General features: G+C 43.1%; 1 long non-coding RNA gene across 4 annotated transcripts in view; it reads right to left on the bottom strand.

The window, feature by feature from the left end:
- LOC143829957 (uncharacterized) overlaps positions 1-27,004 on the bottom strand; it is a 151,999-nt gene that overhangs the window by 8,532 nt on the left and 116,463 nt on the right. For 3 of the 4 annotated variants that reach the window (XR_013228295.1, XR_013228296.1, XR_013228297.1), the window contains exon 2: positions 11,202-11,492. This is a non-coding gene — a long non-coding RNA (uncharacterized LOC143829957). Of the gene's footprint in view, positions 1-11,201; positions 11,493-20,500; positions 20,580-27,004 lie in introns of those variants that run through there. The other variant, XR_013228298.1, reaches the window with a different exon arrangement.

The raw sequence follows: 27,004 nt of genomic DNA, 5'->3' as shown, positions 1-27,004 counted from the left end.
AGAATAGACGCCCTGCTCAAATGACAGATTTGTCCAACCTGCACTATGTTAAAGGAATACTGGGCCATGTTTTGTAAACCAGAGATAATATTTTCCATCTGTAACTAAATTCAAGATTGATGAAGGAAATAAAGAATAGTCTGTGGTGACAAGGAACTGAAAAGGAAAGCTCAAAACAGAAGGGAGAAGAAAGAAAAAATTTCCCTTGCTATTGAGCTTGTAGGAAAACAAGAAAAAATCTGCAGCTATTGGAGGAAAAATTGATCATTTCCTAAACTCTCCTGTACTTTCAATTTGTTTGAGTTTTTTTTTTTAAAGAAGCTCTGCTTCATTACCAACTTTGGGAATGTTGCATAGATAGGTCAATTGCAATAACCAGATATAAATAAAAAGACTTCCTTTGCCAGATCCAGTTTCTCAGCCGATGTGTTCGAGCACATACATCCTAGGATACAAATGGGGGCAGTGATCAGCATGTCGGAACAGGATCACTCTGCCATGGAAGCTTGCTAGGTGTCTTTGAGGCAGTCATATACTCTTAGAGCAGACAGGGTAAAAATCAAGGTATCTCCAGCCACTGCTCTCATGTGGCTCAGAGGCAGCTTTGAAATAACTGTAACCCAATGGAGCCCTACCCCCCTAATGGTACCAGATCCTGAATTGTAACCAGTGACAACCAGACCCTCTGGATTGCAGTCTATGGTGCTAGAAACCCTGAATCAGCACCTATGATAACAGACCTCATCGTGGGACAAGACTAGCACCTGTGTGCTCTCCAAGCAAGACTCTGAACTATGGATTTTGGACATTTGCTCTGGCCTAGGCATAAGGCCAGGCCAACCAGGCCAACCTGTCTGTGCAAAAGCATCACTTGGCATGACTGACTGACCTCATGAACTCCCAGCATCCTCCAACTGCACAAGGCACTGGCAACTTCAAAGAACTGGCAACTCCTTCATGATTCCCCCCCCCCCCCATTAAACATGCAGATTGCAGAAGATACTTCTTTCCTTTGAATCCCCCTTTCCTGTCCATCCAACCTAACACCAGTTTGCCAAGAACATTATTGCTCTCTATAGCTTCCTTTTATCACTTGGATCTGGGACATCCTGGATAAATCACCTTTTGGTTCCATATCAAAGGGAGCATCTGCACCTATTGCCTATGTGACTTTTTCCACGTCTCTGGCTAAGGAAAGTGGATAAAACCCCTTCCTTGTAGCCTTCTGTGCGCTCGCTTGCTCGCTCCCTCCCTCCCTCCCTATGTTGTTGTTGTTGTTAGGTGCGTTGTGTCCGACCCATCACGACCCCATGGACAATGATCCTCCAGGCCTTCCTGTCCTCTACCATTCCCCGGAGTCCATTGAAGTTTGCACTTACTGCTTCAGTTACTCCATCCAGCCACCTCATTCTCTGTCGTCCCCTTCTTCTTTTGCCCTTGATCACTCCCAGCATTAGGCTCTTCTCCAGGGAGTCCTTCCTTCTAATGAGGTAGCCAAAGTATTTGAGTTTCATCTTCAGGATCTGGCCTTCTAAGGAGCAGTCAGGGCTGATCTCCTCTAGGACTGACTGGTTTGTTCCCCTTGCAGTCCAAGGGACTCGCAAGAGTCTTCTCCAGCACCAGAGTTCAAAAGCCTCAATTCTTTGACGCTCGGCCTTCCTTATGGTCCAACTTTCGCAGCCATACATTGGAACTGGGAATACCATAGCCTTGACTAAATGCACTTTTGTTGGCAGGGTGATGTCTCTGCTTTTTAGGATGCTGTCTAGATTTGCCATAGTTTTCCTCCCTAGGAGCAAGCGTCTTTTAATTTCTTTGCTGCAGTCCCCATCTGCAACAATCTTGGAGCCCAGGAAAATAAAATCTGTCACTGGTGTAAACTGCACGGGGCTTTTATTCCAACCCCAGATCGATTCAGTCCCTGCCCTCTACACAGAATGCGATTTCCATTTGGATTTGGAGCGATTTTAATTTTCCTTCTTCAGCAAGAAGGATTGATCCGGAGTCACCCTACCTTTATTGTGCTTTATCTTGGAGTGCTTTTAATCCTGAATATATTCAGAAAATCGCATTGTTTTGAATCTGGGCTCTCCTCCGTGGTAGAAGACCCGTGATTGGCTACAGGTGGTCATGTGACAAGCCTGCCTTAAAGGAGAAGCCCCTAAGTTCTCTCAACTTCTGTCGGCCTTAGATTTTTTTGTGTGCCTTCTTCATTCCCCCCCCCCTTCAAGAAAAGAAAGGATTTTTTTCCTCCCTCCTCTGACTTCTTGGATCCTCTCCCCCCCCTTCAAGAAAACAAAGAAAGAGTCTCCATTTGCCTCCCCCCGCCTCTTCTGAGCCTCCCTAACCACATGCAGAAGACTTTCCTGTTTCAATGGGGAGGGGGGGAAGAGGAAGACTCGAGTTCAAAGCGATCTGAATTCAACAGGATTGACAATGGAATAAAAAAAGTAAGTGCAGACTCTGCCACTATCTCCATTTCTTCCCCATCTATTTGCCAGGAATTGAGAGGGCCAGATGCCATGATCTTTGTTTTCTTGATGTTGAGTTTCAAGCCAAATTTTGCACTCTCCTCCTTCACCCACATCAACAGGCTCTTTAATTCCTCTTCACTTTCTGCCATTAGAGTGGTATCATCTGCATATCTGAGGTTGTTCATATTTCTCCCTGCAATCTTGATCCCAATTTGTGAATCCTCTAATCCCGCCTTTCTCATGATGTGCTCCGCATACAAGTTAAATAGGCAAGGCGACAGTATATAGCCTTACCGAACTCCTTTCTCAATTTTGAACCAATCAGTGATTCCATGTTCAGTTCTCACTGTTGCTTCTTGACCTGCATATAAATTTCTCAAGAGACAAATAAGATGCTCTGGTATTCCCATCTCTTTAAGAACTTGCCACAATTTGTTGTGCTCCACACAATCAAAGGCTTTAGCATAGTCAATGAAGCAGAAGTAGATGTTCTTCTGGAATTCCCTAGCTTTCTCCATGATCTAGCATATGTTGGCAATTTGATCTTAGTTCCTCTGCCTCTTCAAAATCCTGCCTGTACTTCTGGAAGTTCTCGGTCCACATATTGCTGGAGCCTAGCTTGTAGGATTTTGAGCATAACTTTGCTAGCATGAGAAATGAGTGCAATGGTGCGGTAGTTTGAACATTCTTTGGCATTGCCCTTCTTTGGGATTGGAATGTAAACTGACCTTTTCCAATCCTGTGGCCATTGTTGAGTTTTCCAAATTTGCTGGCATATTGAGTGTAGAACTTTTACTGCATCGTCTTTTAAGATTTTGAATAGTTCAACTGGAATGCTGTCCCTCCCTATAGCGACGCCCAACTCGGATGCTGGCAGTTCGGGTTGCTGCCCCCCCCAAGGCACCCGGCTTCTCCCACATTTTCAAGATAGGTAATCGTATGATTTCTGCTGCCCCTTCCTTTCCCCCTTAGAACTTAGCTATTTCTTATTGTTTTCTGTTGTGATTGTATTGTGGTGGTCTATGACTTATTTCTTAAATAAAGCATACACCTTATTATTAATCAGTATTTGTATCCCGTGGATTCCTACAAGGATTAATCACCTCGTTAACACAGCAAACAGATTTTGCTACTTATCCCTTGTGCATAGCTAAATTCCCCAAAATTTGATAGGGCATAAGGGGTACTTGAGCATTTCGCTTAACATAACACCCAAGGATTTTCCCACACAAAGGTTTCAGTGCTGGGTTAGTGATAGTTGCACCAGTCTTCTGCCAAGCCAAAGGGATGCAGCCACTGGGATAGCCTCTTGGGAATATATAACTGCACACTCACATTAGTCATCTATGGTAACTTACCTATTGCACAATGGCAAATGACAGTATGTAGCAAACAAGGGTGATGAGTTCAAATACTTCTAAGGGAGTGCTGGTAAGAAGGCAAAGCTCACCCTTTTGCCATCAAAAACTTGATTGGCAGCAAAACAGAAGGAAGACTAGAACCTGCAAACAATCAAGAGCCATCTTTCCATCACACATCCAGCTGAGCACACAGGAACAAGACAAAGTGCCTGAAAGTTCCTGGCATCAACACTGACTGAAATAGACAAGTCAGAAAGGATTATAGTGAAAGTCAGAGCTGCGCCTGGGATTCCTTCCAGGACTCAATCTGGACCACAGATCCTGGGAGATGCACAAGTTTAGTGCACCCAAGATCTGAGACTGGGCCATTCCGCACTCATTCAAAACTGCACAATGGTTGCAAATTGAAATCGCTACTGATTTGCTGTTATGCACAACGTCGTTGACAATCTGCAACACTCCTGAAACTGATCCGTAAAAAGCACTTTGTTGTAGCGCTGTCAGGGAAATCCCAAAAAGTGGATTCACCCTCCAGAAAGCGCTACACTCTTGCAACCAATCTGCAACACTAGCAGGAAAGTTCTGTGCGTTACCATTATTGCGGTTTCTGCAAAGTCCCTCCCCCTGGCTCTCTCCTCTGATCTTCTGGCGAAGCGATTGCCATTTTTTTTTCTCGGAGAGAGCGGAGATCAATGCACCGGCAAGCTTTCGTTTACCCAGCGAGGCTTCCCTGGCTGCAGTCCCTCCCCAGAGCTGTTTCAAGTCACCAAGCACCAAGCAACACACAGCCCCGTTTGCTGGTTTATTTTCCCTTTATTTTTCACTCTATTTTCGGCCGAAAATCATGCCTGTGCAGGGGGGGGGTATTTTTTTTCACTCGGGGGGAGTGTGGCAACGATGAAACGGCAGCTCAAACATCACCTGCTAGCTAGATGGGTCTCTCCCTTGCAACGAATCAATGCAGATTCATTGCAACGTGTGTGTGTGTGTGTTTTTTTAAAAAAACCTTCCTTAAAGGGAAAGGGACTTTTCGGGAACATGATAACGGCCGCCCATTGGCTGCTCGTTTGATTGACAGCCAGGGGCAGGACAAAGCTCGGTAATATCGCTTCCTGGCTAGCAATTTTTGCCGAGACCGGAAACCTGTGGGAAACGATAGAAACGCAACTGGATTCCACTACAAAGGCAGGTATGCATAACGATGAATTCCACTATTTAAAATGGCGTTTTTTTGTTCCATGACCAATTTGCTACATAGATCCTGGTGTGGAATGGCCCCCAGTTTGAGTCCTGGAAGGAATCCCAAGCACAATTGCAGTTTTACATCAAGCTGCCACTTGGTATGGGCCACTATGCTAGTTAGCTGTTCCACTTAGCTTTAATTGGACTAGCAAGGCCAATGTACCTTCCCCCTCCTGCAGATAAGAATTTCATTGCTGTCACACGTACCTATTCATCCCAGCAATATTTGGCTCAACCCCCCCCCCCAACTCCCACCCGTCATGCAGTCTGCATGTCTTATAAAACACCAACAATAATCTGGGGAGAGTGCAACCTGAGTAGGCCACCCTTGTGAAAGCATACTTATGAAAAATATTGGATGAAGACAGCTGAAGTTAGTAACGAGCAAGAGGGTAGAAACTGATCCCCCTCTATCAAACCTCAGCAAAACAGAGGCACAGGGGTAATACAATTCATACATTTATTGAACTGCACCCAACACAGAAGGCAGATGGCTGGGCTTGCCAACAGTCTTGTTCCAACAAGGCTCCTGTGCCCTCAGAAACTGTATTGGCATTCTGCAGAATCACTGGTAGATGTCTCAATCTCACTACATATCTATGATGAGAGCAAATCAGATCCCACAAAAACAGAAGGCCTATCAAGCATTTAGTGGAAAATAATTGGGATTGAAATGCATAAATAATATACATATTGTTTATATGTATGTACATTATTTATTACTGTATTTTACTGAAAAGAATTTTACCTGTAATTGATTTGCTTTAGTAGTTTACTTTGTTTTCTTTCTCTTGATGATTTGGAACACTGAAACAGAAAAGACTAATTTTTAAAAAATTGTCTAATTGTTGACGCCCATAGTAAATTTTACCTGTGATTTACAGCTATGCCTTTTTAAATATGTCCTTACAAAATCAATAGATGTGATAAGTGGCAACACACATTAAATGACCTCCATCTTGACCAGTAATCAAAACACTATTTAAAAAACCCTGAATTGAAAGGGCATCACCCAAGATGAAGCCTCTTGAGATGACAACCTTTGAATTAGAACCGCTTTAAGGAGTCAAGGGCCTTGCTCATCAGATATGACTATGCATCTGGGTGTACAGAGTACAAGGAATTAGAGAAGAACATCACACCTTAAGGATCTCCACTGGTCAGGGAGGAGATAGCTTTTTCTGACACACATGAAATGCACTCTTGATGTAGAATAAGATTATAGCTGAGAGTGGTTGTCCTAGACAATATAAATCTTAGAAGGTGGGCTCCAAAAAGAAACACTTTAGAAACATTGGTTGCGGGCTACACCAAACAGATTTCTCTTGACCACCCAGAAAAACCTTAGAATTTGTTTTTAGACAAGAGAACATTGTACAGTATATATTGACCACTGAGGAAGACCTCTGTGGGTCGAAATGCGTTTGGTCTATTCTTCATGTGCAGTTAGATATGTATTGTTTTTACTTTGTTTTTAATATATTATTGGTGCACTTTAATAAATATTTGTAATTATTATTTTTAATATTATTTTAACATTGTTTTGCAGCTCAACTTTTGATTTCCTGACTTTGTCCAGGTTGGGTTTCTGTTCCCGTTTTGGTTTTGCAGGGAGGAGATAGGCCTTGGGACAAACAGGTTGATGGGGAAAGAGTACAGTAAGTTGTCTGAGCCTCTTGAACTATCCATGGTGCTGCAGTATTGATTATTCATGTTTCCTGCTCCACAAGTGGTCATGAGTTCTTGTTTTCCACCTACTAAACAGATTAACTGCCACCATCCCAGAGCATTAGCTGAACTCTGTTATACTTGTGAAATCCTACTAACACTACAAAACATGGATCTTAGCTAAGAAAGTAGTAGTGCCATCCTGAGCCAAGCTGTGTCCTTTTAAGCCTGTTAATTTGAATGGATTTAGAAGAATTTAGGAATGCACTAAGCCACTCTAAAAATATCTGATTGTTGGGCATAGAAAAGGTTTCAGAGTCAGGGTAAAATGAATTACTTATTATGCAAATCAGAATAATTAAGAAATTGAACACATTACACAAAAAATTAAACAAAAGGAAGGGTTTTCTTATCTTTTAATCATTTTATAGTCAGCTTCTGACTTGCTTTATTTGTATTATTTTAACCTCGCAAGTACACTGTTTTTTATATCATGGCTGTGCTTTAATGGCCTGTTTTAATGCCTCCATTTGTTTTTAATGACTTTTTTTTATTTGTTTGTTTAGATTTTTATACCGCCCTTCCATACGGCTCTGGGCGGTTTACATAAAACGTCATAGAACACATTTGTTCTGTTTTAAATGGATGTGGTTTGATGATTTTGTTTAATTGTAAGGTTCATTTAACAGGCCTTGTAGATGAGGCAGATAATTTTTTCAAATACTAAAATAAACAGCAGGGTAGCCTAGCAATAATGGCAATTCATTACGCTGTATATTCTAGTCCTGCAGTTTAATTCAAATGATGTTCTGCATTTAAAAAAACTGATTAAGGATACCTCAATGAACAAGCAGTTACAGAGGATAAGGTTCTGTAAGAGACAGTTTTCCTGTCATAGTTTACCCCATTAAATATCCTACCTGTGCAATCACAGAGAAGTGTTGAATATGTGTCCAGTATGTTCACGTAAACTGATATTGATGTTCAGCAGGCTTGGCCAGACATCACAGGTAAGCTCAAGCCTGGGAATATGTTTCTTAATTTTCTGTAACATATACTATAGTGGAGTTCAAGGGTTCCTTGTCATATGAGCAGAACATCAAACTATTTATTTGATTTGATTTTTATACCACCCATTCAGCTGGACCAGCTGGAACTATTGCTCTAAATTTGCAACTCTAAGACCCATTATGCACAGCAGCAGCCACGCCGGGCTGCTGCTGGGCATTGCACTGGGACAGCATTCCCCAACGCTTCCCGTGTTCTCACAAGGGAAGGAATCCCTTGGAGTATGCAAAACGCTGGGGCTGCAAAGCCCAGCATGCTGCCTAAAGGCAGCAACAACAGGGGGGAAGGAGGGGAAATGGGCCCTCCACTGCACAATGGCAGGGAGTGACATGCCATTCTTCCATCAAGGTGGGGGTGGGGGACTCCCTAGCCAGCTCTGTGGCTCTGCAGAGCTGCCAGGAGCATGTGGAACACTGTAGGTCAGGGAAAGGGCTGAGCTGAAATGTCTGGTTCTGCCAATTATGCATGGCGCTGGCCTGGCCCAGCCCCCACTGATGCTCACGGCATCCCAGGGAATGTGGAAATTCTGTGTTCCCTTTCCGTGGGTCTTCCAAGGTACTGCACTGGGCCAGGGCTGGGATGGCGGCAGCGTCAAGATTGCTCCTAGGCGCCCTCTCCGCCTTCGCCTCAAACAGGCTCCATGGTACTCCCAGGAGCTTCGGGAGAGGAAGAAGGAAGTGAGACGGCTTGAGCGAGTGTGGAGGAAGACTCGTGACAAAGCTACAAGGACATCTCATCGCACGTTTATGAAGACGTATGAGAATGCGGTGAAAGCGGCGAAACGGGACTTCTACACCGCAGAAATCGCGTCCGCAAGCTCTCGCCCAGCACAATTATTTAAGGTAATTAGATCACTTACCGCCCTCGAAGAAGCGTGACAAACGATAAGGGAATTGGAATTGAGCTGTGTGGCATTATCGAGCTATTTTGCGGACAAAGTCCTGTCGCTCCGCCATGACTTACCTGCCACGATTGATACAGTTAGTGAACTGGAAGCTCCGTGGCCGTTAAGGGGGTTAGTGTTTGATGGCTTCAGGCGGCTCTCTGTAACTGAAGTGGACAAGTTACTGGGTTCAGTGAGGGCGACTACTTGCCCCTTGGATCCCTGTCCGTCCTGGTTGCTCAAATCGGGCGACCAGCGGATAGGAGGCCCCTTGAGGGAGATTGTCAACCTCTCCTTAACATCCGGAGAGTTTCCCAAGAGGCTCAAGGAAGCAGTGGTACGCCCCTTGCTGAAAAAGCCATCATTGGACCCGCGGAACCCCGCCAGTTACCGCCCAGTTTCGCACTTGGCGTTCCTGGGTAAGGTGATAGAGCGGGCTGCGGCGGACCAACTCCTAGGTTTCTTGGATGAAACTTCGGCCCTCGACCCATACCAGTCTGACTTCCACCCTGGCCATGGGGTGGAGACCGTGCTGATCGCCCTCATGGATGATATCCGGCGCCAGCTGGATCGGGGCGGCTCCGCCATTCTCATGCTTCTAGACCTGTCGGCAGCATTTGATGTGGTCGACCATGAGTTATTGGTACACCGCCTCGCCGGAGCTGGAATAAGGGGGACTGCGCTTCAATGGCTGGTCTCCTTCCTCCAGAACCAGATGCAGAGGGTTGCGATGGGGGAGAGTATGTCGAGCCCTTGTGAGCTCCCTTGTGGGGTTCCGCAGGGGGCGATACTCTCTCCCACACTTTTTAACATCTATATGCGCCCTCTAGTCCAGCTGGTCCGGGGCTATGGGCTGGGTTGCCACCAATAAGCGGATGACACCCAGCTCTACTTCCTAATGGACGGCTGGCCGGACTCCACCCCGGATACATTTGCCAGCTGTTTGGAAGCGGTAGCTGGATGGCTCAGGCAGAGTCACCTGAAATTCAACCCCTCCAAGATGGAGGTCCTGTGGCTGGGCAGAAGAGGGCAGGACCAGGAAGCGCGCCTCCCATGCCTGAACCCCTGCACCAGTTGCCAGGAATTTGGGAGTGACATTTGATGCCTCCCTCTCTATGGAGGCTCAGGTCACCAATGTAGCTCGGACGGCATTTTTCCATCTTCGCCAAGCCCGGCTACTAGCGCCCTACCTGTCCTCGGAACACCTGGCCACAGTGATCCATGCAACGGTCACTTCCAGATTAGACTTCTGTAACTCGCTCTATGCGGGCCTTCCCTTGTCTTTGACTCGGAAGTTACAGCTGGTCCAAAATGCGGCTGCCAGGGTCCTCACTAGAACACCTCTGAGGGCCCACATTCAGCCGGTGCTTCGTCATCTGCACTGGTTACCAGTCTGTTTCCGAATCAGATTCAAGGTATTGGTATTGACCTTTAAGGTTATAAGTGGCCTGGGTCCCGTCTACCTGCGGGACCACTTGGTTGCTTATGCCCCCCGCAGGGCACTCCACTCTGTGGGTATGAATTTACTGGTCGTCCCGGGCCCACAGGATGTTCGCCTGGCCTCGACCCGGGCCAGGGCCTGTTCAGTCCTGGCCCCAACCTGGTGGAATGAGCTCCCAGAAGAGCTAAGGGCCCTGCGGGATCTACCAGCTTTCCGCAGGGCCTGTAAGACGGAGCTCTTCCACCAGGCATATGGTTGAGGCCAGGGCAGCTCTCCCACTAATCCATCAGAGGATCCCCTCCAATATTGAGATCTCTAACATCGAGATCATTGTATTGGTCTATTGTATTGGTCTACAATAGATCTATTGTATTGGTGCCACCCTCTTCTGAATATTATTCTCTCCACCAGGCTGAACTAAGATCAGAATTGTGACCACCGCCGCTATATGTTATATGTAACTTTTGCTGATGTTAATTGGGGTTTTTATGGGGATTTTATTGTGTTTTAACTATTTATGTTGTAAACCGCCCTGAGACCTAATTGGAGAAGGGCAGTCTAAAAATTAAATAATAATAATAATAATAATAATAATAATAATAATAATAATAATAATAATAATAATAATAATAATAATAATTTCCTGCCCCATGCATAATCGGTCTATGAGAGCCAGCTTGGTGTATTGGTTAAGAGTGATGGCTTCTAATCTGGTAAGATGGGTTTGATTCCCTGATCCCTCACATGCAGCCTGGGTTCACCACAGTACTGATAGAGCTGTTTTGACCGAGCAGTAATATCAGGGCTCCCTCAGCCTCACCTACCTCACAGGGTATCTGGGGGGGAGGAAAGGGAAGGTGATTGTGAGCCACTTTGAGACTCCTGATAGAGAAAAACAGCATATAAAACCCAACTCTTCTATATAAGAATGGAAATGATCTTTCAATGTATTCTAGTCTCATTGCATTTTTAGATAAAGAATATGTCCTCTATTTACTGGAGGACCTATTTATGTGTTGTGTACATGGGTGGGGGGGAGCTTGCTGGGCCATGTGCCATATTACCTGATGTCCTGGGGGCCATGTGGCTTGCCTGGCCTCTCTTGTGCCTCCCCTGGATGTACAATGAAGAGGGCTGGACTGTCATCAGTGGTAGGAATGAGCAGGTGGATATGAGACAGCTAGTTTCCACTCTGGTCCACATGCCCAGTTTCAATGTGGCCCTTTCCAGGATGAAGACTGCATTCTTCTTCTGCAGCTTCTTCAGTTGTTGAATGGAACGCTGATGGAGATAACTAAGCCAAAGACCAGCCAGCACACCTCCCCCTCTCCTCCATGTTTTCTTGCAACAGCCTCCTAGACAACAGAGAAAAGGAAAATGTTTTGGTATTTGTCAAGGCAAACCAAGATATGACTGCTGTCTGTGATGGGAATCGTGGCTTCACAAAATGATCATGGCTAAAATAAATCATGTTTTGTGTTATGAGCCTATATCTCTATTGCTAGTCCACAGCAAGTGTCATTTCATTATCACTTACTTCTCAGGTATAACAAAGTTTGAGTCCAATGGCACCTGTAAGACCAACAGAGTTTAATTCAAGGTATAACATTTTGTGTGCATGCATGCTTCAGAGGCTTTCAGAAGTGTGTATGCACTTAAAGCTTCTACCTCAAATAAAACTTTGTTGGTCTTAATGGTGCTACTGGACTCAAACTTTGTTCTGCTGCTTCAGACCTAGATGACTACCCACCTGAATTTATCAGGTATAAAAAAGGATTAAAACATTTTCCCCTTCAAGCTAGTATAAAAAAGCAAAGCTACCTTGGCTAAAACTCAGTACCAAAGCATTTTGTTTTTCTTTAATTTTTCCCAAAGTAAGCCTTTCCAATGACATCCTTAATCCATTAAGAACCTAGATCTTCATGACCGCAATAAAAACACCTTTATAGAAATATTTTAAGTACTGCTATTGTAATACAGCCAACGGTCTAACGGCAGATACAAAACACACAGAAAAAGCCCCTAAGAGTAAGACTTCTCTAATGTGTCCTGGCTGCTTAGAATGTAAATCCCAGCATTTTAGCAGGTAATGCCAGATGCAGATATCAGAATAGTTTTTAATTCTCATGGTTATCTCGTTCTATAATGCACTTTAATCATTGTCTGGTGTCTTGAAGAAAGCTCTTGTTATTTACTTATTTAGATTTTTTACATGCTTATCCTAGCCTAGCCTAGCCTATCAAAATATAAAACTGCATTGGGTACACCCTGACAACAGGAAGAGTAAAAATTCATCAGGAACTGGAGATAAAATTATTGATACTCATATTACAAATCCTGGTATGTTAGCTCTTTATCAGGGGACAAAAAAGGATAATGTATAGAAAATACATTTTTAGATAATTTGATTCAAAAGGAGTTACTAATTCTTGCAATGATCACAAAGATCGCATTTCACTGTCCCGATTAACTGTGATTAGTTTAACTTAAATTTAATGAAGTAACTAAGGTTAGTACAGCAGGTGATTAAAATTAACCAGTATCTGCTTAGCAGTCTCTGCTTGTCTACTATCAATGAGAACCAACTGCTCATCCTCCTTATCCCTTTTCCTTTTTTCAAGCACTGAAAGAAAAGACTCTTGCTTTTAATTCAATCCTTCTGCCTTATAACTGGGAAAAAATCTTTCTCTACAATGAGATTTTGCCTCTTTGTGAAACAGAGCCACAGTTTTGGACAGCCGTTACACGCCTCTATTTCTCTTCACCTTTGGATTTCTTCTAATTATTTCTGCTTATGTGCTTGGATCCCTGTCTTGGGAACAAGACATTTGTCTGAACCTGCATGGAATGATATCCACAACCAGCTCAGTCTTTTCTCTTGGCCTCTCTTGAATGAAGTAAACTGTGAAGTGTTCAGGTGCTTGGAATATTTACCTCCTGTTAGTGGACTCCCTGGTGCTGGCACTTTATTGAATGCTTGAGATTATTTTGACTGTTTGAATGTACTGATGCTCCACCTCAGATCATTTTTTCCCCTTCAATATAATTTAGATTTTTATACTGCTGTATTTTGATTTGCATTGTTCCTTGCAAGCTTGTACAGGCACTTCACCACTTTGTCAACAATCCTTCTTAGTGATTCATGTTAGTCACTGCCCAGACTAGGTGCAATCCTTTAAACTGGTAGTAGTAACTAAGTGGTGAATGGGTGGCTGGGTGCTGGACAAAACCACCCCAGGTGTGGAGTGATGCACTCTCTGAACCCTACTTTAGGAGGAGAAGCCGGGTGTCTTCTGTATGCTTCTACTATTGTATTATTGATTTGCACTGGAAAGTGAGCCAAGTGTATACTGATGAGTTTAGGGTTTCCAATGGTGACACTCACTAACAGAAGAGAGCTGGATAAAGCACTGGTACCTTTACACCTGGCACTGTTGGGATGCTGTCCATCTGAGACATTGTCACAGCATCTTGATAAGCACTGCAACAATCAACCTTGAGCCTTTTGTATCTCTGTATCAGCTCCAACTGGGAGGGTGTGGAGGATTCTCTAAGAAAGCTGGCTGTGGAACTAGCTCCTCTTCCTTGCAAAGATATCAACCAACAAGCCTAACTACTTCTGAGGAATTAATTGAAAACGACACTGCTGGAGGATCTTAGCTGTAAGCATGCAAGTGGTATGTATGCAAACAATACGCTACATTTAAATCATCTGTCAGTTTGAGATGTTGACAAGGAGAGGGCAGGTCACAAGGCCATTGTGAAGTGGCTATTTAGGGAAGTCTGCTCATTCTTACAGAACACATGTTTTGGCTTGTGTAAAGTAGGAATGCCTTGGGGAGAAGCAATTTGGCCACTAGGTCAGAGAATCATCTGAATAAACAAACAAGCAGGTGGTACCAACCCAGATGACTTTGCACAATGCCTTGGACTTATTTGCACATCCCAGGATTGTAACCTCAGAGCAAGCAAATGGTTTCCCCCTGCTCTCCTATTGAGATTTACATTTTAAAAAATGCATGAAACAAGGGCACAGCCCAACCAGAAGTTGTCCTGTACGTGGCCCAGTGAAGCAGTGCATACATTTCAGCTGGGAGGAGGCCTATCTTCACAAATACACTTTTCATTCCTAGGTGTTAATCCTTCAAAATGCATACTTGAAGACTGCCTATTAGGACAATGATAAATGCAAAATAAAGTAAGATACTAGCAAACTGCTGTAAGATTTTTCTTACTGGTAACTTATGTGTGCAAGAACCTCTCCTATCATATCAAATGTATCAGATCAGTTCTGGCCTGTTAACAACCATGTAGTCTTTTTTTCATTTTAATCACTGATTTCCTTATGAAGTGTTAATCTTAGTCAGTTGGACAAGTGGTGGCAAGACCTCAGCACTAAGAGCCTACTCACCAAAGGCTGCTCCACAGTAATCGATATCATCAGAGTTTCTCCTTTGGCCTAGCCAAGCTTGATTGCAAAATAAAGCCTAATCGGTTTGCTGTGAATGCTCTCTCCAGTAGTGCCTCCTGCTGTGGCATGCTGCAGGGCCAAAGTCTATGTTGCATGCTGACTCTATGGAGTATGGCATCCACGGATACTCTTTTGGAATTAAACTGCTGTGAAGCATTAAAAGCTAAGATCTAATAGTCTATTTTAAGTTTTCTGTGAGTCTGCAGGATAAATAAAATGGGAGTTCTTATCCACGTGCTGATATGCATTCATTAGAAAGGCAGAGAAAGTAATTGTGGCCCTGCCATAATTAAACAAATATGTGATTAGGTTTCAGGCAGTGCATAAGACAGCTGTGAGCCGCAAGCTCTGCCTATGAAACCTGCCCACATATCTACATTCTTGGCTTGAAGTTGTATCAAGAGATGCCTTGCATGTGTGAATGGTTCAGACACTACAGATGGAACCTTCATAACATCTCAAACACTGTCACCCCAGCAATTTCTCTGAGAAGAAAGTCCACATGCACAAGCCTTTTCTGAATTTGAATAGATGGGAAAGGGTGGTTTAATCCATTATGTTTTTAAATTATTCTTCACATTGCACCTTCCACAGAAATCTGTATATTTCCTCTTGAGGTAGGAAAAAACAATTTCAGAAGAAGTAACAGCCCATGAGGTAAGCAACCACTCTTTCTGCCACACCTCTTCCATTTGTGATAAAGCTTCTAGTATATGAATTTTATTTTTTTAATTGAAAAAGTTACTTGGAATTCACTATAACACATGGTTTGTCCCTTAGCTGCCAATGAGCGTTCAGTAATGGAATGATGAAAAATCAAGTAATGTGGTCACATCTATACATAGCTCTTTAACTTGGCATCTTGAAACTATGCTATGGAGAATAGCAATAATTCATGTAATAATGAAAAATGTGTGGCATTGGACACTTCCGCTTCTCTAACTTATACTAGCAGCTTAGTTCATCTTAAAAGGCTCTAGGATTCATGGCAGCAATCTCTCAAGAAATAATATTACTGATGTGTAAACTATGCACTCCCCAAAATTTGGATAACTTTACAAACCAAAGAAATCCTTGAGCCCTTAAACCCTACCCTATCACATCTCCCCCATTCCCTTCCCACTATTCACTCACTCACTCACTCACTCACTCACTCACTCACTCACTCACTCACTCACTCAGCAGAAGCAGGGAGATCTGTTGACTTTTCTCTTTTCAAACCAACCTCTTGGCACTGTAAATTAACATGTAAAACACTGTGTAAGTCCCGAAAAGGTCTTTCCTCAGTCTGTTTGCACTCCATCCCTATGGATATCAATTGCTCTGGGAAAATGAGTCAAGTCAAGTCTTTATTATTATGGTACTAGACCAGTAGTCAAATTACAAGGTACATAAAAACATCTGTCATTAACAAGATAAAAGAATCATTGATAACTTAAATATTATAAAAGATAAAAACATTCCAGCTATAAGAATCATTCTGGTTTTAAAACTCACAAGCATTGTCTCAAGTAATTGAGACTATCTCTACCCAAGTTGCTCTGAATCCAACCAGCTCTTCCTTGTTTTGATTGCTCTCCAAGCAAATCTGGCCACAACAGAAGTTATTTCTGTGCTTTTGTCTGACAACATGTCTGTGATTGCCTCTGAGTTGGGCTTATTCTGTAGGGAAGATATAAGTTCTCCCCTGAATTGATCATATAGCCTACATTGGAGTAATACATGTTCAGATGTCTCAATGCTCCCATCCTGGCAGATGCATAAACGATCACAGATGGGTATTTTTTTTGAATAAGCCTTCCCTAAAAGCGGATGGGAGCATGTTATATTGTAAGAGAGTAAATTATCTCCTATGTTCTGGGAAAACAAGATTAGATAAATAAGGTAATGGCCTCAAATTATTAAGTGGAGGCATTGGAAAAAGTGGATTTTTTACTTGATTGAAATCCTGTTGGCGATAGATATCTAGGATTCTTTGTTTTATCGTTTCCTTTGCTCGGTTGAAACCCAGAGACTGTTTGGATAGACCATATGAGCAAAGTTTTTTCTCAAGAGTGGATATCCACGGGACAGCCAATGATTCAGACATCATTAGGACTGTTTATGCACTGGAGGTTTCATGCTGGGCTGCAGGCTGGAGTTTTAGTCATGGCAGGTTGCCCCACCTCTTCCTGCACCCACATGGGGGAGCATTTGGCCTGGTGCACCTCATCAGCCCCCGATCTGTGCTCCTGACAGTGGGGTGGGGCAGTGAAGTTCCCAGTGCATAAACGGTCTAGGTAAAGCAAACCCTTTGTGGAAAAAAGCAATTTTAACCAGTACATGGACGTACATATCCATATTCTGGTCTGGACAGAATACATTCCTGTTTCCACCCGGATTGAAGCGTTGGAAATGCTGGTTGGTACATGGAGCAGGGATCTTAAAAATTTAGCCTGGGTCTTTTCTAGGCTGGAAATATTGGCATTTATACACAATGGGGCCCCATACATCATCTGTGCTAGAGGTTTTGCCTTGAACAGCTTAAGGGCTGCGGGAACATTACGCCCACCTTTGTGCCAGAAGAATTTCTGAATGGCACCTGAGCTTCTCTGGGCATTTGAGGAAATATATGATATATGGGAGTTTCTACGGCCATTTGATTGGAATAGTACTCCCAGATAAAATCTGACCTGTTCTATGGGTGATGAATTGAGATGCCATGTATATGTTTTAGGTTTGTTACCAAAACCCATAATCTTTGTTTTTGAATGATTGACCTCTAGATGGTTCAATCGGCAGTAAGCACCCAGTAGAACCAAGGCCCTTCTCATTCAATTTGGCATTCTTGATAACAGGACAGCGTCATCTGCATAGAGCAGTAGCGAGATATGTTTGTTAGCTAATCTGGGGGGATGTAATTCACTATTCTGAAAATGTTCAACCATATCATTTATAAAGATGTTAAACAGTAGGGGTGATAAAACACAACCCTGCTTGACTCCCCTAAGTGCTTTAATAGAATTAGTCAGATGACCATGGGCATTACACTTAATTCTGATGGTAGTATTTTCATACATAGCATGTATCAAAAATAGAAGACGCTTATCTATGTTAGTCCTAACTAATTTCTCCCATAGTAATTCCCTTGACACAGAGTCAAAAGCCGATTTCAAATCAACAAAAGCTCCATACAGGGTTGTCATAGACCTGGAAGAGTATTTAACTACGAGATGATCAAGTATTGTACAGTGATCTTGTGTTGAACAACCCCCTCTAAATCCTCCTTGTTCGTCTGCCAGAAAATTATTCTGGTCCAGCTAATCCCAAAGTTTCCACTGAAGATGTTTTGCGTAGAGTTTGCTTATTACACTTAGTAGACGGTCTATAATTGGCTGGGTCATTCAGATTCCCTTTTTAATGTATGGGTACAATGATTGCCACCTCCCAACCCTTTGGAATTTTCCCTGTCTTATCAATTATCGTGAATAAATTGGCCAATACCAGTGCCCACCATTCTGCATTTCTTTTAATTAGGTCTGGGGGAAAATGATATCTCTCAAGTTCTGCGGTGGCTTTAGTGCTGTCATAGTGACAGTCAAGAAGAATGCTCCAAAGTCAGAACATCAACCAAAGCCATATATGTGGAAGATGAGGACTTGGGGAGAAACTCAAGGGACTTGATGAGATACTCCCTCAACATTATCTCTGCCAAATCTTCTGCCATTGAATACCTGTTGCCAAGCCCCCTGTTCACTAATGGTAACCAGTAGTGTGGCTACTCCCTGGTTGGGCTCTTTGAGGCAGAGGCTGCATCTTCTCATCTTCTTCCTCCCCAGCCTCTTCCACCCACTGTTCCCTCTGGCCACATCTGTTGGCCTGTTGCTTCTATCTCAAGAGTTCTGCATTCACTCTAGGCTGTGCAAACAACTCTTTTATTTCTGCAGAAAGCACCAGGAACAGATCAGGGGATGTAGGCTCTGAAACTCCTAGTGATGCTCTACTAGAGCTGGACTCCAGCAGACTAACAGGATGAGTTTGGTGCCCAGGGGCAGGGACCTTTGGTACACAGGGGGAAGAGGACTACTCCTCCCCCCCGTGATAAGAACTCTTTGCACCCACTTTCACCCTCACAGCACACAGAAGTGTTCACACTCAGAAAGGGTGGGAGGGTATAAATGAGGGTGACTTTTTGGGGGAGTCCATAACTAGGACCTCAGAAATGTAACCTGCCTCCAAGTTGGATAGATTGTTGAGTAGCCAGTCCTAATTCCCAGTAGGGAAGCAACCTGAGAGGCACATATTTTACTTAGGAACATAGTCTCCAAGCATTATTTCAGTATATGGACATTCACCAACACTTCAATCCATAAACACTTGGTTGGGCAAGAAGCTGTATAATCACTGTTCTGCAAGACAGTTTCTTCATTAATCATTTTAAATGGAAAACTCTGATGTCTTTTCCAAAGACAGCAATGAGGAGACCATTTGGATGGGATCTATAACAGGGACCCCAGATATGTAATTTGCCACCAACATAGATTGGGTTGGAGGGTGAGGTTCCTTGTGTGTTTGGTGTGTATTGCTTGCAGGGGGCCCATTCTATACACTTTGGAACTTGTGTCCGACATTTTCCCCAAAAGCACCTTGGTCCTGTTGGGTTTGCAGTGCCACAGGTACTCCTGGAAGACCTGGGTTCAAATCAATCTGTATTCAGCAGGATCAGCAATGGAACCAGCCCTTCTTTGGGGGGTCTTAATTAGGTCTTTGTAAATCCAGTCCTCACCGGACTTGGAGGGCAAGTAGAGAAGCATCAGCCAGATATTCCTGGTGAGTTTGGTGTCTTTAGAATGCTGGCAAACATTCTATCACATAATGAACCTCACAAACCAAATTGGGCCATTTAATATCAAAAAGTTCATGCAAAAAACAAACTCCACTAAACTCTCAACCAACCTTCCCATTCTTGCTTTTATCATCCCACCAAGTGTAATTTATGTAAAAATAGAACATCACTCAAACTTCTGAAATCCTTTCCCATGTAATGCCACAGTGCTGAAGAACAAGCAGACAGTTTAAAAATTCCCTTTAAAAATTCCACAACTAATACCATGGGTGAAGCAAAAGATTAATTTCTGTACCACCTGGCAACTAAGTGTGGATTAAGGCTATGCCACTAATGTTGGGCTAATGTTCTGTGAAAACAATGCTCAAATGCCAAAACAACTGGCCTCCTGTTTAAACAATGATCTTGTTGCTCTTGTTAGCTAGTACTCTTAAATTTTCATTTCCCCCCCTGGTATGCCAAACCCATGTAACGTGGAGAGTTGCCTTACTGGAAAGGAGAAAGACAGTAAACCTGTTCAATTAAAGCACATTATCAGAGCCAGCTGTTAAAGGCCCCATGAACTCCAGTGGCTTTAGCAAAAGTAAATATCCTTAGCGAAAGAAGGCAGACACACTCTGGCCTTCGAGGCAAGACAAAGGTTTGACTCTTATGGTATAAAAGTGGAGGCTTTGTCTCAGACTGAATTCTATAACAATGGAAAGCCCGCCTAATTAAGGGTTCAGTAAATGGGCAACAGTAAGCTCTCTAGTTTGCTATTTTATAATGAGTCTTCATTCAATAATAGGTGTGATCTCTTTGCATACCATTCTGCAGACTGCATTGTACCTTTTCTGCCATTAATTAAATTAAAGTCTTGATTCAATGAAGTAATAGATTCAGTGTTTTACATATGTTCCCAGAGCATCTACACACGTAATTTGCTGTAGCCTAGAATGACTAAGGCTTTCTTTATATATGTCTATGTGTATATACACACACATAAACATAGAGGTACCCCAAGTTTTCTGGCTGTGGAGACCTCATGTCTAATGAAGACACAAACAAAAAATTGAAAGATTATTTACCCGCTTTTGGAAGAAAATGTCCTTAGGAAGGGGACCATCACAGCAAAGCATTGCGAGAATGCACATGCCCAGATCATTTCCAGTCAAGACTACTTCACCCACTTTTCCTTTTAATGAGCACCAGATCTAGCAGCTGTAAGGCACCGAGGAATCCCACAGAGAATTTCTGCTGATAGAAATTTCAGTCTGCTCAGCACAACTTCCTGGCTTTCCTCTACTGTTGTAAACCCAAATCCCCCCCTCCAATGTTGCTACTAGAGGATAGGTGACCTTTCCAGGAAATTCTGTGGAGGGAGAGAAGTTTGCAACAGGAAGTGGAATCAACAAAAACTGTCCCCTTCCATCTGCAGAAATCTTCCATACCTTCACCTATAAGTTACTCAATAAATATTTTATGTTTTTAAGGAATGTGAAGAATAAAAAGTATCTTCAGAAACAATTTTAAATTCAAATGTGCAACATTTCTGTTGAAATTCAGCTGCACTCAAAGTCAAGAAAATTACAATGGGACACCACAACATCATGGGAGATGTTTACATACATATAAGATTGAATTAAATGAGAAACATAATGCGAACATAAGAAGAGCCACACTGGATCAGGCAAAAAGTCACCAAATCAAACATTCTGTTCACACCTTGGCCAACCAGCTTCTTCTAGCAACTGATATAAAGAGGCATACTCTTTACAGTATAAAGAGGCATACTGTATAAAGTCAGATCACTGACACTGTTAAATTGTTGTTTGTTTTTTTGCATACCATAGTAGACTGAAGTAAAGGATTATGCATTTGAGAGAGCTTTCTTCAAGTGGGAGGGTACTTCATCCATTGGTAGGCTGTGGTCAGCAGCAATGTCAGCTGACTGACATATGCTGCTGGCAGAGCCTCATGGGAATTGTAGTTCATGGGCCTTCCATTCAGCCATTGGTGTAAGACAGCTCAGGGGAGGATACAGGAAACTCAGTAACATTTATGCATGCCGTAAAAAAGTGTTCCTGGAACCAGTTTAAAGGAAAAAGTTGTAGCAAAGCCAGTTAACAATACTGTGAGGAAACGATGCAGAAAATGCCATGGGTTTTCCATGGCAAAATCACCACCACCTGCAGAAACAAAAAAGCAAATGTCTTTTTTTGGCAGACTTTTTATGAGATTTTCTGTTGTGCATAATCTACCTGGGTTGACATTTTCATTGAGCTGTCCCTTCCATAGTCTATTGCTCCCAACTCAGATCTAATCTGTGTATATGTGAAATTGGGATTTTTGCCCCAATATGCATCACTTTACACTTACACTGATTCACACTGGCCATTTTGATGCCCATTCCCCAAGTTTGGAGACACCTTTTGGAGCTCTATGCATTTTGTTTTGAGTTCAACCACCCTAAACCATTTGGTGTTGTTCGCAAGCTTGAGTTTAGTAATGCAGATCTGCTCTTCACATGGACTTTAACCGCTTCATGAATGTTATTTGGATTGTATTTTGGCTCCACAAATGTTTTGGTATCAGAACTGAACCGGATTTGAGAACTATGATGGACTGAACATGGTGACAAGTATGTTGCACTTCCCCATGCCTGCAACACTTAAGCACTGCTAACTGAAGAGAAGTAAATCACTGCATGCTTTGGTGTCAGGTTGCAATGCAGACCAATCTGATCCACTATGCAGGGACCCTTCAATGGCAAAACTTGCATCTTGAATATAAAACACTTTCTAGTGGTTTTTATTACAGAAACGAGAACACATTTTAAAAGATCACGCATATTTTCTTGGTATGAGAATAAAGTGCTCTGTCTGACTTTTTCTTTGGATTTCCTTGACCATTAAAAAAATCTCTTTTATACAGCAGCCATCATTTCCTAAGACCAAGTCAAAAGAAAAGACATTGCATCATTCAGTCACCAATAAGGTGGAGAGAGTTTTTTTGTTTTTCAGTTGCAATGCACACACATGCGCAAATGCACACACACTCTCTCCAAAAAACTACTGTGGATCCTGGCAGTCTCTCTTTGCAAAGCAGTCAGACTGGCTGGCACCCCAAAAGTAGCTTCTTCATCCAAAAGACAGCTGCAACACAGGCATGACGACACGCTTTGCCAGTCAGGAGAGAGCTGGCTGAAATCTGTCAGAGCACACCCAGAGCACTTGGATGCCAGAGTCAGGGAGGCCAGCTGTCTGATGACAGTAAACACCATTCCAGAAGCTGTGGGGTCAAGTATGGTGGGGGGGGAGGGGAAGGAGAAACACTCTCCATTCATTCAGAGCTTCTACTGGAACTTCCAGAACAAGGCAAAGATCTATTACAGCTTACAGCTCCAAGCGGCTTCAGCAGTGATAGTGGCTTATGCTGGTTGCAAAATAATTATGTGTTAATTGCAGTAGTGAATGAGCCATAGTGCAATACACAAAGAGTTATGAATAATTTCATGATATGTGCACTTGAAAGGACACCTGAACGGCAAAAAGTGTGTCTCATTGTTCAGCTTGGTGTTGAGAACGCTCTAATCTGGAGAACTGGGTTCAGTTCCCCACTCCTGCTCCACATGCAGCCAGCTGGGTGACCCTGGACAAGTCACAGTTCTCTCAGACCCACCTACCTCACAGGGTGTCTGTTGTGGGGAGAGGAAGGAGAGGAGATTGTAAGACGGTTTGAGAGTCCTTCCATTAGTATAAAATGGGTTACAAAAAAAACTGTTCTTCTTCCCCCCAAAGGGGCTTTAAAGTTAAAAGGACATGGCAATGTGCAGACAGAAATATTATTTATTAATTTAAAATATTTATTAGTTGCCTTTCTTCCTTACAGAGCCAAAGGTGGTTTAAAATATTTATAAAATACATCAAATGTATCATATAAAATCATAGAACCTAAATTTAAAATCACTGTTTAGGACTGCTTTAACCAAATACAGTCCTCAATAAAACTGTCTTCATCTGTCTCCTAAGATTTAAAGTGAGAAGGGTCAGGAGCACCTCCCTGGGAAGATTGGTCCATAACTGAGGGGCTACCACTGAAAAGGCTCTTTCCCCTGTACCCACCAAACTAGCAACTTTAATTGATGAGATGGTGATGTTGATTTCTGGACAGGAACAGACAAGAGAAGGTGGTCCTTCAGATATCCAGGTTGCTACCCGTGTAAGGCTTAAAGGTCAAAACCAACACCTTGAATTGGGCTCAGGAGCAATGTAACCAAGGTAGTGGCTGTAATATCAACGCAGGAATCACACAGCACCACCCTCTGAGATTGCTACATCCCCAGACAGGACTTTAACTACTGTAACAAGTGCTCTCTCCCCCCCCCCCCCCAATCCCAGTGCCAAGAGGCTACTCAGAAGAATATTGTGGTCAATAATATCAAAGAATGCTGAGAGATCCAGCTGAACCAGGAAGGTCACATTTCCCCTGCCTAGTTCTTGGTAGAGATCATCAACCAAGGTGACCAAAGCAATGTCTGTTCCAAAACCCAGCCTGAAGCCAGATTGAAAAGGGTCCAGAGAACCAGTCTCTTCCAAGAACTCCTGGAGCTGAAAAGCAACCACCCACTTTAGCATTTCAAGCATATGGATACGGTAAAAGAAACAAAAAGGATAGAAACAAGACAAAAGACAAATTCAGCCTCTAATAAGAATACAAGTGTGTACAATAATGTTGATAGAGCATAAAGAAACCTGATTATTTAAGGCTTTAGCAGTGAATCCCATGCAGAGTTACTCCAGGCTAAGCCTACTGAAACGATCGGGCTTAGATTGGGGCAACTTTCCCTAGGATTACACACCAATTCTATTAAAAGTCCTCCCCCTTAAAAAAAACTAAGAATGTTCTTATTTTATATTTTATTATAATATTATATATATAATATATAATAATTTTTAGAAATTTCAATATTGTTTAAAAAGTCTGTCTTTCCTTTGAACTTAAATGCCTTCAATATGGCTATTTCAAAATAATATTAATGAAACCCTTCAAGAAACAATTGTACATTAAAAAAAACTAAAAACACCAGGAATCCCAGACCAGGGCTGACTCTTACTTTGTTTTTTCCATTGTGGATCCTGCTGAATTCAAATTGACTTGCTCGGGTCTTTCTCTATTCCCCTCCCCCGATTGAAATAGAAAGTGTTCTAACTCAATTAGGAAAACTCAGAACGGGAAGGGGAGCCAAACGCCGCAGGAGCCTCTTTCTTTTCTTGAACAGGGGGGCGGGGAGAGGATTGGAGACAGCAGAGGAGGGGGAATAAATCCAAGAGGCAAATCTCTGCTGAGAGAAGTTAGGGTTTATGGAGCACAGTCACTTTAAGACAAGCCTTGCAACCAGGAACCAGGAAGTCTTTGAACTGATGCCCTGGCCAATCAAGGAAGACTGTTTTGCTATGTCAGCATTGTGGGGCATGAAGAAGGAAGTTAATTCACAAAACACAGAGATCTGCACACTTACTGATGCCAATTTTTTAAAAAATATTGATTATATCCACTTCTGGATAATGTGGGGGAAAGGTAGGGTCACTCTGGATTAATCATGCATGTTGCAGAGAGAAAATTTAAAGCACCCAAAATCAAAATGGAAATCGAATTCAGTGTAGACGGGAGGGATTTATTCAGACTGGGAGTGGGAAAAAAGCCTCATGCAGACTACACCTAGGATTTCCGAAGCAAGACAATGTTAAACCAGTGTATTCATTCTGTCAAGTTTATTGCACTTGTGAAATAAGGATCATGCTTTATGTTCTATGCAGTTCTGGAGCAAGACAGAAACATTTCAATTAAAGAATGTATTAAATCCACACGAGCCACAAACATAGTGAGTACTCAAAATAAGAGCACCTCCTTGGTCATGTTACTGCTTACCAAGCATTGCTTTAGTTAATGAACTCAAAAAATAAAAGTTTTAATGAACTCAATACTAAAATATTCTCCCACAGTGCGGGTATATCTGGTCTGGATTCCCAGATACTGGCAGTCAGGTTTCACCAAATAAATTGATCTCTTTGAGCAAGATTAGCAAAGTGCATACATGCAGGTGTTAAACAATAAAACAATTGCTACACCTGCTACTGGTAGTGATTATGATGATACGAGAGTATTGAATAATAAAAGATGGATAGAAAACATCATTATCTAACCTTATTACTCTTCCTTCTAATGTGCTGTAACAAACCCTAACAAACCTCAACATACTGACCTGGCTGGAAAAAGTAGTTCTGGCTGGATTCACCCATGAGAAGGTCAAACTCAGTTAAATTTAACGTGATTTTGTCTTCATGTATGAGCTATGCACACACGCCCATGTGGTTGCACACCAGAACATTTTTCTCAGCATGGTAATTTCCTTGCTCCATTCGAAAGCAGGTTGTAATTGGGCCAGACCAAGGTTCTTTCTCAGCCCTCAACTGGAGCACCTTCTAGCCCTGCCTTCATTATGACAACAGCCCTGTCCCTTAAGTTCACACAGTGTTGCATAGACATGCCATGGTACTCCAAGGGATGTGTGCACACACACGTGTGTACACACACACAAATGGTTTATTTTTGATTCTGGTTGATTCAGCCCAAATCACTTCAGTATATACTGAATCACCTGAATCTCATTATCAGTATAGGGATTCAGGTCTGGCAAAATTTGGGTTTCCTGAATGGATTCAGCTCCATTATAAGCTGATGGGCCATTTATGGGAAATCTATCCTGCCTTTCTATTCAGTGGCCTTGTGGGGTTGGGGTTGAGGGAGAGGCACTAAATTTGCAACATAGCTCTGCGTGCTCAAACTGTGATGTGGACATGAGAGATTGCCAGCAGACTTTTTGAAGAGCTCTCACTGCCACTAACCCCAACAAGCAGAATTGCCCCAGTGGCCAGGACAACCGGCATCTTTGCCTCTCTTTGTTTTGCCAGAAGACCAACATCTTCACAAGCTGACACCACATTACATTCAGCACTATGTTCTAAAAATAGTTTTCTATGGAGTATGTGAATGGGCATTAGGATTTACTCCCTTATATTAAAAACTAGAAATTAAGCCAATTTTATGTCTGAATAAAATGAGCACTAGGAGCCTGTCTTCTCTCAGCGGCAGGAGCAGCCTCACGGCGGCGAGGCTGTTCCTGGGGCCAAGAGAAGTCAGAGAGAACAGTGTTCTGACAGGAGGCCGGCAGCCGCCCCCCCCTCCCGAAAGGCCAAAACGGCCTCCTCTCGCCCCGGGAGCGGCAACAGGAGGCCAGCAGCCGCCCCCCACCCTCCCGAAAGCCAGGAGAATGGCGGCGGTGGGTGGGCAAGGCCTCTGCCGGCCCCGGGCGCTCCGCAGCCGCGAAGGAGCGCCCAGGGCCGGCAGAAGCCGGGAGAACGGCGGTTCACACTTACCTGAGGTGCGTGCTGCCAGTGGCGTGTGTGAGGAGTCCGGGGCGGGCCAAGTGGCCAATAGGGAGGCGCGCTATGTGCGCCTCCCAATTGGCCACTTGGCCCCTGAGTGGCTCTCGGAGAGGGCCAATCAGGAGCCGCTTCACGGATCCTGAT

Source organism: Paroedura picta, chromosome 2, assembly GCF_049243985.1.
Source record: "Paroedura picta isolate Pp20150507F chromosome 2, Ppicta_v3.0, whole genome shotgun sequence".
Classification (NCBI taxonomy): Eukaryota; Metazoa; Chordata; class Lepidosauria; order Squamata; family Gekkonidae; genus Paroedura; species Paroedura picta.
This window is presented reverse-complemented; position numbering and strand designations above follow the sequence as displayed.